The following is a 10288-nucleotide window of genomic DNA, read 5'->3' on the forward strand; positions in this document are numbered from 1 at the left end:
CGTGTCCCAGTTAGAGCTCACCTTGACTCCTCGCGCGAGGGACACTGCTTTTAATTAATCCTCGGTCGACTGAGCGGGCCTTTAACCAAGAAGAATCGCCTGCCGTGGCCACGCGGCAATTAGCCACGTTCCCGAGGAAGGCCCGGGTCAGCGGACCGAAACGTGCTAATCAGAAATCAAGAACCTATAAACAGCAAGACCGTCCCCCTCCCCCCCGCCCGCCTTGATACCGCAGAAGAGAGAACAGGCAGGGGGAGAACGCCCCTGACCCAGAAACAGAAGTGAGGAAAATATACACTTTCAGCTTCCAAACGATGCATTTTAAAAGGGTGTGAAAATAAAAGCGCCGAAGTGGAATGCAATGTACGACTGGTGGTGTGTTAACGATTTTAAACACGTTTTAAGTTGCTTTGAAGTAACTTGTTAAACGGCGTTTTGAGTATATGCAGTGAAAGGTAAAGCTCCTTTCAGAATGCCATTCATTGCTCAGCATTTTTACAGCACTGGACCTCATCCGGGTAAATAATGATGAACAGGCCCTGGGCAGTGCTTAATTTGTGAAATATTAAGTGCCAGGGCTCTGACCATTAGGCCACTGCAGCTTGCACCACCCATCGCCCCTGTCATCGCTGCCAACACAACTACTAACCATCTCTCTCGCCTCCCAAAGCTAAAGGACTGGCTGAGGAGGCAGGTATTACTCATTTTTAATGTATATTGTATTCATAAACCACCCTTAGTCTGCTCATCGCTAAATTCGATGAGCAGCGCCACCATGTGGCAGACTGTCCTAAGGGCCGTGTTTACAATTAAGTGCCGGTGCTGAGCACCAGAAACCGCAGGCTCAAATTAAGCACTTGCCTTGGGAAATAAAGTGTACTGGCCAAAATCACATCATTTGGCCAACCTGGGAGGTCAAGGTTAGAACTGGTGCCTAGTTCTACAAGTATCAAATTTGTAACTGGACGAAATATTGGCCCTAATATTGAACGCCAGGTAATAGTTTTCAAAATCGTGGGCTAGGGGCCTGGTGTAGTGTGGTAAGAGGTCGGCAGAATTCCGATCACACTGCAGTAATTGAAGTAATTTCAGTAATTCCGCGTTAAAACTCTGTCTCGGAATTATCGAAATCCTACCATAAGAGCACATTTGGCGAGCGCAAGCAGGTGCTCACTATTCGTGTTCTGCTCCATTTAGGTCTGGTACTTAGCGCACACTGCATCTCACATCCATTTTGGGCACAAGGGTGCATTTTGCACTAAGAAAATAGTGATAAATGCTGGTTGTAAATTGGGGGAAGACCTAAACTATGAGCCCATTTAACGAGTGTGAGCGGCTGCTCGTTCTCGCTATTTCTGTACTGTTGCAGGTAGAGCTGTTTCGTAGCGTAAAAGGAATCCTCGCGTCCATTTTGGACGCAAGGAGGCACTTTGCACTGAGAAGTAGCTGTAAATACAGAGTTGCTCTCCTCGCTTAATTCAGTGCTAATTTTGGGGAATACTTAAGCAATTCAGAGTGATTAAGCTGCATGGGATTACATGAGGGTTCAACCCTACTACTTTGATGAAAGGATCAGGACCTAATGCCTGGCTACACCCTCGGAAGTCAAGGCCTGGTCTTGGCTCCCCTGCGGCCATTTGTTTCCACATGTCTGAACACCTCCTGTGCCTTCCTAAAATACACCCCATTCCCAATGGCTCTGTCCCATACAGGCGCGCAACGCCCATAGGGCTGAAAGGGCGTCAGCCCGGGCTGCTGCAGCTTGAACCGCTGTGGGCTGGGCTGGGCAGTGTCTGGAGTCTTATTTCCCGCACCCGTGTTTTTCACAGGTCTTTGAAAGACCATTTGCATATTTACATACCTTTGTAAACAAGGCTTAGTTTTTTTTCTGGTTCCAGTACCCCCTCTGCCCCCACTCTGCCTATTCCTTTCATTTGGATTTTACTTTTTCTGTCGTAGTGTGAGAATGCATTTCATGAAAATAAATATGAAGTAGGGTTGCCAAAAGAAAAATACCAGCCATTTGCTGTTTAAAGAGCCTGCAAAGGCCTCACCTTGACACTAAATAGGGTTATAAATAGAATCATATGTATTTCTTTGTAATGTGACATTTCTGTCTTTGTTCCCTTTAATTATCAGTCATGGATCTTTCAGGCAGCCCTAGAACACAATTAAAAGTGCTTTCTATGTATATTTGCTGTTCCAAGTATGCACAGATAAGTGCTGAAAATAGGCTTTAGGTGGCTGCTTATTTTTGTAATGTTTGGGACATCAATATAATGAGCTGGCAACCCTAATCACAGGACTGGAAGTTTGTTGAAGGATAAGCACAATATTTATTTTCTCCACCCTCGATCCCTGAAAAGGGCCAGACTGGAAACGCAATCCGGCCTTCGCAATTGAGTCGGACCAGCACCAGGGGAGGGGGGTGGGGACTGGGGGCTAAGGGGGATGCGAGTGGAAAACACTGCAGCTGCTTTTGGTACAGGGGGGCTCATGTTGCAGCTCTGCTGCAAAACCGGCCCCCTGTACCAAAACCCCCAGCAGTTCAAAACGGGCACCCACCCTTCCGGCCCACCGAGAAAACGCCTGGTGCCCGCTACAGCCAGTCTGGCCCTGTCCCTAAACAGACCCCCCAGGATATAGCGGCATGGATTCGCAAATTTAGCGGCACAAATATGGAAATTTAGCGGCACAAATATGGAAATTTAGCGGCATTTTTGTGGCACTTTATTTTACTCATAATCCTTCATTTTCAGCCTTAAATCAATGGAAACTCTTTTAGCAGAGTATTCTACTTTGAATAGGCAACCTGGAATATGGAACACTGGAAGCAGCTCACAGGTGAAGGCTGTTATCCTTTGGAAATGCAATTCTCCATTCCTGGTCCCATCAGCCCCTCGGACAGACTCCCATCTAATCCCCGCGCTGCACTCATGTTACGAGAGCAGCGCGGAGATTAGCCTGAGCGGGCTGGAAAGACGCTCCGCTCAGACCAGGGAGTCTGTGGGATTTCTCCAGCCTGGCTGTTCAAGGCAACTGGGCTGGAGATACCTAAGAACGCATGTGTGTTTGGCCGGCCTGAGACTGCCAGCCAAACACATATGCTCACTCTGGGAGTGCCCATAGCGCTCCTCCTCCCCCTCCCATGCCTCGGCCCTGCCCCTCCCTACAGCTCTGGCTCAGAGCCTGCAAATGAAAAATAAAACTATGCTAGAACATAGTTTTATTTTTCATTTGCAGGCTCTGAGCCAGACAGTGGGGCGACGCTCTTCTGCCATTGCGGAGGAGCCGCCGCTGAAGTGCAATTATTGTGATCGGCTGCACTGTCCGTTCTGCACCTGGAGCACCCAGTTAAAAGTGTGCCAACAAGTGACATCAAGACGATTAACTTCTTGCCACTACTTACCCTTATAAGATCAAAACCAGATGGAGGTGCAAATATGACGATCGATAGCATGGGTTGGATTGCAAAGGTTCTGCACTATTTTGCTGCAACCACAAAACACTTTTTACTGTAGATTTTCCTATTTCCAGTTGTACTCAATACTAGCAGATTGCTTTACAGGTGGCTTCATATGCATCAAAATGATTGCTATAGCAGGTTTGCATTTTCATTTTTGAGAGGGAACCACTCAGAATCGACCTTCTCACAGTTTCCCGGTGTCTGCCCTCTTCCCAGGCATCATACAAAGGAAGCTTACAGCTGCACTGCCTTTAAAAGATATCTTGTAGCAAGATCATAAATCACAGTCAGCTTGTCACAGGCACAGGTGTAGAAATTTACTTTTCACTTTCTAGAGATGGGTTGTACATTTCCGATTTTGCACGCACTTTTGTAAAAATTGCGGCATTTTGACAAAAGTGCCGATTTCGCGGGCACTTTAGTAAAAATCGCGGCATTTTTACAAAAGTGCCGATTTTGCGGCAAACCGCGAAATCGCGAAATCGCGAAATCCTGGAGGGTCTGCCTAAATAATGCAATAGCAATAGTTTAACTTATATCTGAAACCCTAAACCAGCCCTCAATAACATGCTGAGTTACATCAGTGTCTGAGAATGCACCCTGCATTCAGACAACTCACTCCACATTCTCGCCCTTCACTTTCACACTCACCCTGCACTCACAGTGATCACAATGTACTCACACTGATCACCATGTACTCACACCATTCAACTTGCACTCACAGTGACCCCACTGCACTTATGCCACTCGCCATTAACTCACACCGTTCTCCCTCCACTTACCCAGCAGACACATGAGCACACCGTTCACTCTGCACTCACAGTGACCACTCTGCACTCACAGTGCACTTGTGCTGTTTACCCTGTACCTCACCCTGCAGTCACACGAGCACACTACTCACCCTGCACTCATGGGACACTCATGGGACACTTCCCTCACCTGCCCCCCTCACTGTCACTCTGCAATCCCACTCAAACAAGCCCATCACTAACCATACATTCATTCATCCCACTCTGCACTCACATCCACACCCAAATTCATATGGTCACCTCACTCACCCTGCAGTCACTCCTCTCACCTTACTCAAACACTGTCACATCGCTCACCGTGCAGTCACATGGCACTCCTATCACCCACACAGTGCAAACTGTTAATGTGCCTGCTACAAAGAACGTGTACCTTGTAGATCACAGAACTGAATGCGAGTATACGATTAGCGCTATAAAAAAAAATGAAATGTTTGTCAGAAAGGGACTATAGAGAGATGAGGTGCATTGTTGGCGAGTGGTAGTGAGGAAATTCATGGAGAAGGATGAAATGGGGTTTGGGCACCAAAAAAGATTGTTGCACTGTGCACGACCAGTGCTATAGCCATCCCTGGCTGGAAGTCATAACCCCCCCCCCCCCGCCGGAGTTTGGGTCTAGTTGCGCCCCCGCATAGAGGGCGGCTAGGGTATTGGTCAGCAGTTGGGTGTTCTCCACTCTTAGCACTTAACAAACTCAGCTTCAGACATTATGCACAAGCAGCCACTCTAGCTCGGAGGTGGATAAGCCACTGAAGGTTCGAGCCAGGCTCACGCAAGATGCATGGTGCTGGCTCGGCTGGAGGTCCTGATAGAACCTTGAGCTGAGCCGTCATGTGGTTTCTGATACCTCATCCTACCGTAGTCACCATTTTCTAGAAAGCCTTTTCGTTTCAAACCTGATTATGTAATACTGCATTTAACACAGTGTACTGATGAAGTTCCTCACAGAATTAAAGACAAAGCATTAACCTTCGATATAAAGGGGAGAAATAGATATCCTTCTAGTGACTGAACTGCACAACCAGAAACTCTGGTATCAATCCTGACTTCCCTGCGTGACTAAATTAAATTATGCAATCTTAGGCTACTAGCTTATTTCACGGTTTCTCCTTTCCTTTATCATCACATTTGAGAGCACCTTGAAATGCATCAGTTCAGGGTGTGCGGTATAAAAACCTCTCATGCAAATCTTTCAATTGGCTTCAATATTGCTTCATCTTTACTAACAACCTAGAGGTGGGCGAGCCACGGCCAAGCTGGGAAGAGAAACTAGACCTGGGGGAGGTTGGGTTGTGGCACTGAGAAGCTCTAGTTGCGAGCACCCCTGCTGCTTTTATTTTGTTTCAGGGGGCCGATATTGCAGCACTGCTGAAAAGCCGGCCCCCAGAGCCGCAAAACCGGCCCCCAGGGAAACGCTCCATGCCCGCAATGGCCAGTCCGGCCCTGGGTCAAGCCACTGAAAGCTCGAGCCAGGTGCTTGGTTCTGACTCAGCTCGAGGCCCACTTGAAGCCTCAAGCCCAAAACGAGACGAGCTTTCAGGGGAGGATATGTTGCTTAGTGGTGTCTTATAAATGCTGACTATGTTACATGGGGAACCAGGTTCGAATCGCGGTCTTTGCTCCACATCCTATAAACCCGGCAAATCTCCCTCTTTCATGTGTAAAGTAGTCTGTGTCTGAAGTGAAGAGCTGTTATTTCTGTAGGAAAGACTCACACTATATGATACTGCTAAAAATAAAATGTGGATTCAACTGCCACCTGCATGCTAATCTGCTCTTCCAAAATTTAAGGATAAACCATTACCTTTGTTGTCAGGAAGAGATACCTCTGTGGGCTGAATTGTCCAGCGTGAAACTGGAAAATCTGGGATCAATTCCCGAATTGACCGAATTGTGCGATCTTAGGCAACTACTTTGTTACCAAATATCCTTTTTAGTTCGCTATCACATATCAGAGGACCTTCAACTATAAACTATTTTAAAACTATAATGTTGTTCCGTGTAACATAAGAGGCTAAGACACAGACAGGGTACACAAGAAAACGGAATTGTCTCTTAGCTCACTCATTGTCATCTCAGAGAGGGGAGAAATGGTTCTCAGCTTTTATTTAAACAAGCATTTGCAATGCAATAGGTCGCACAGTCGGGAGTTTAAGCTAATGGCATTGTAAATGACAATGCCTTTTACATATGTTTTGATAATTAACACATAAATAAAAAACATTGTCATTTACAATGCCAATAGCTCAAACTCTTGTAAATGTGAGACCTATTTCACTTCAAAGAAACAGCCGCCATTGTCGCGGGCTGCTTGGAAAGTGAAAACATGCATGGTGTGCTGCATGTTGTGCCTGCAGGAGGAGAAACTCATTAAAGAAAATGGTGCTTACAGACTAAATAGGACATACCGTGTAAAAACAGAAGTAAAAGGGACAGTCCTCATGGGAGGTTACAAATCAAGACAGGGCTGTACAAAGAAGAGACTAACAAGCCTACTAATGAATCAGAAGCCAGCATTTACAAAGGACAATGACACAAGCCAATGAATAATATGGGCAGTGAGTGGGCGGAGCTTCAAGTCCATAATCAAATACAGCATGCCTCGCAGAGTAGCGCATGTGCTGCCCAAGCTCGACCTAAAAACGATCTCATTTAATAAATGTCTTGCTACAGAGACACAATCTGATGTACTAAGGTGAAACACTTTTGTGTGTAAAAGAAATATGCTTTTTTGAATTTTGAAGACACCTTGCTAAATTGTAACATGATGTTTGTTGCTTGATTTAAATGCCAAATATTTTCTGGGTTTGGCTAGCGCACGTGCTTTTTGAGCCAGAGCTGCTCCTTGGCTTGGCTCTGCTCTCCCTGGTAATTTGTTGGCTCGTCCACCTCGATAACAACCTGGGTCACATAAATGATACATATGACAACTGACATGCCTCACATGCCCTTTTTTCACTAAAGCATGATTGTCAATGCAGGGGCGAGGTGATGAATATTTCTAAGTTCATGTTTAGAAACTATTGTTTTAAAAAAAATATGGCACTCAATGCAGTGATGCAGTCTAATGATCTAAAGGGAAAATGTTAAAGAAATGCACTTTATTGACTTTAGAAGACTCTGTATACTAATTTTGCATGACGTTTGTTGCTCGATTTACCCGCCAACTATGTTGACAGTCCGGCTCGTGTTATGACTCTCAGAAAAAGCCGGTCCCTAGGCTCTGGTTCAGCTCTCCTGTAAATATGCGGGCTCGCCCTTCTCTACGTTGCTGTGTCGTGGCAGAAAGGAGTACAAGGGCCTGCTAAGGTGTTCATGTGTTGCCCAGCATGGCAGTGTTTCGGATCTAGTCAGTCTGGTCAAAAACATGGACCACCATCCACTTAGATCTGCCTCATATGATCATCTATGCTTTTTCTGGTCCTTGTTCAACGCTAAAGGAAGTGAGTCTTTTTGTTAAGTACACAATTTTTGAGGTTTTATATTTTGCCATTTGTCTTAATGTAGTCTTTTCTGTGTTTGGTGCTAAACAATTTACGAAATGGCAAAAGTTTGTCTTATTTCAAACCTCACAGGTTTTGCAAACGTTGTGAAGGTTACACAGGTTTTTTAAAGTTGGCTCAACTGTAATGCACAAATATGCTTTGTGGAACAAAAAAATCCCCACCAAAAACATTTTTATCAGACAATTCTTTAAACAATACGTTTTTGTTGATGTTTATTTGACAAAATATTTGTTTGTAGAAACATTTTGCTTGTGGGCGGTTTTCTGTATCCAGCAACATTTAGCAACCCTTACAAAGTGCAAAAAGGCCTAGTTTCTAGTGAAACAGGGATGAGCAAATATAATGCAACTTGTGATGCTGAAAACCCTTACCACTCACAGGACAACTAGCTTGCTAACACATACAAATAGCATTCGTCCATGGCTGTATTTGTATGTGTTGCCACTATAAAACCAAATAGGTTGGCTTTACTGGTGGTTTTTGAACAGCTAGAAAAGTAGGCATGTAGCTAAATCACACTAAAATCAATTTTATCATCGAAAACTATGCACTATGATGTAACCCAACCCACTAGTTTAAGAAACTCAAGCATTCTCAGCTGTAATTTCTTTTCAGTCAAAGAATGTGCTGAAAGTGCCAAATTAAGACAACCCTCGTTATTTGTTAATTTCAGTGACTACCAAGTGCCATTTGGGAAGTAGTAAATACATAAATTGTTGGCCCCAAAGAAGTCTGTTGCAGCAATGGAAGCAAAGCGCTATGCTTTGCCATTCAAACTAGATTCAGTCTAATGCAAGAGCCGGAGGTGATTTACCAAAGTGAAAGACAGCCGCAGTACCATTGGGAGACTGCGACGAGTTAAATGTAATTGTGAGGATTCCTTGGACGGAAGAGGGCCAGGCCGGGGGTAAAAATGCCAAAGGAGGGTGGGATCAGCACAATGGAATAAACTCACAAACCCAACAATGACCCAGCGGGGTTTAGACAGAGCACCAACCTCTGGACCAAGAGAAGGATCAAGCTGTAGGTGGCACGAAAAACCTGAAAAGGACCAGAGCCAAGATGAACCCGGAGAATGATTCAGAAAAACTCCTGGAACCATAATAGGGTCAAGCACAGAACTGGAGCCATCTCAGGTGGGAATCTGACCCAGAAAGGCACAAGAACCCGTAACATGAAGATCAGGATTAAAATCAGTTTATGCCAGCAGGTACTCGACCTAAAGGAAGGATGGGGTCTATTTGGGAATAAACCCAGAGGTTGAAGATGATGGATATGTGAACCTCTGATGCAAGCACAGAAGCCTGGATTACAGAGATGAGTTGGACCCTGAAATCAGAGAGACATCAATCCTGATGGAGGTACAGAAAGACGCTTACTGAGAACGCACAGGAGACCTAGAGCCCAAGAGAAGAAGTGCCCTAACATGGAGAGACAGACTCTACATTATGAATCATGCATAATTCATAAGTAGAAATGCCCAAATCCAGGCAACACTACCCCATGACCCATGTCTTTGATTGCTACCCTGCCACCTCTCCCTCTGAACATTCTATCTCAGAATGGAACTGTGAGAAGCTGGCCTGGTATATGATGTCCACTAATGTAAGTGGGAACCCTGCACCAGTCCAGACAACCCTTATGGTGATTTAAGCGGTCTTAGACAACCTTAGAACCCTCTGTAAGTAGTAGCTGTGAAGAGCAGCTTTCAGGCTTAGTCCAGAAGGAGTGTAAAGCAGCTTGTTTTACCAGAATGCAATCTTATAATATAGATTAAGTGAAAAAGAACCACACAAAGTATTTATAAAAATATGTACTTATTTTATAATACTCTCTAACACATAGAAATATATCCTACCCGGAAATATGCACAATACACACAATACTTCATCAAAGAAACTCAGTAAATAGCACGAAATACACAGTAGACCCAGGGGGGTGACCGAACTATATACTTAGAAAGTGGCATAAAAACCATGACTCGAGTCAAGACAGTGTTGAGAGGACGTAGAAGTGCTAGGACCCCAAGGAACCACCCAAGGTGAGTAGATAGGGACCCCACAGAGAGCGTGTGCAGTGTGGAAACACGACCGCGTGCTCCATACAACTCTATGTGCAAGTCACGGTTGAAGTTTTAAAGTTTAAGGACCCGTCCCAGTGGACCCTGGAGAAAGTGGAAGACAGAAGGATGGTGAGCCACCCCACCGGAGGATACCCTAGTACCCACGTTACCTACACCAGGAAAGGCGGGTGCATACGTGTGTGGTGGTGTCGGAAACCGCTGTCGAACCCAATTTTGGTCTTCAGGAAAGTGCCACTGCTGGAAGAGTAGAAAGTGACCGGTGGTATCCGATGATGGATTCTTGATGAGAAGTACCTGCAAGCAGAGTGGACAGTGTCTATGTCTCACAGGAGTGACCAGGAGACTTGGAAGACGAATGCCCGCCAATGTTAGATGTTGCAGGATGGATGACGATGACCTTGACTCTGCAGCTGTGAGACCAGGTGAT

Source organism: Triturus cristatus, chromosome 4_1, assembly GCF_964204655.1.
Source record: "Triturus cristatus chromosome 4_1, aTriCri1.1, whole genome shotgun sequence".
In the NCBI taxonomy this organism is placed as follows: Eukaryota; Metazoa; Chordata; class Amphibia; order Caudata; family Salamandridae; genus Triturus; species Triturus cristatus.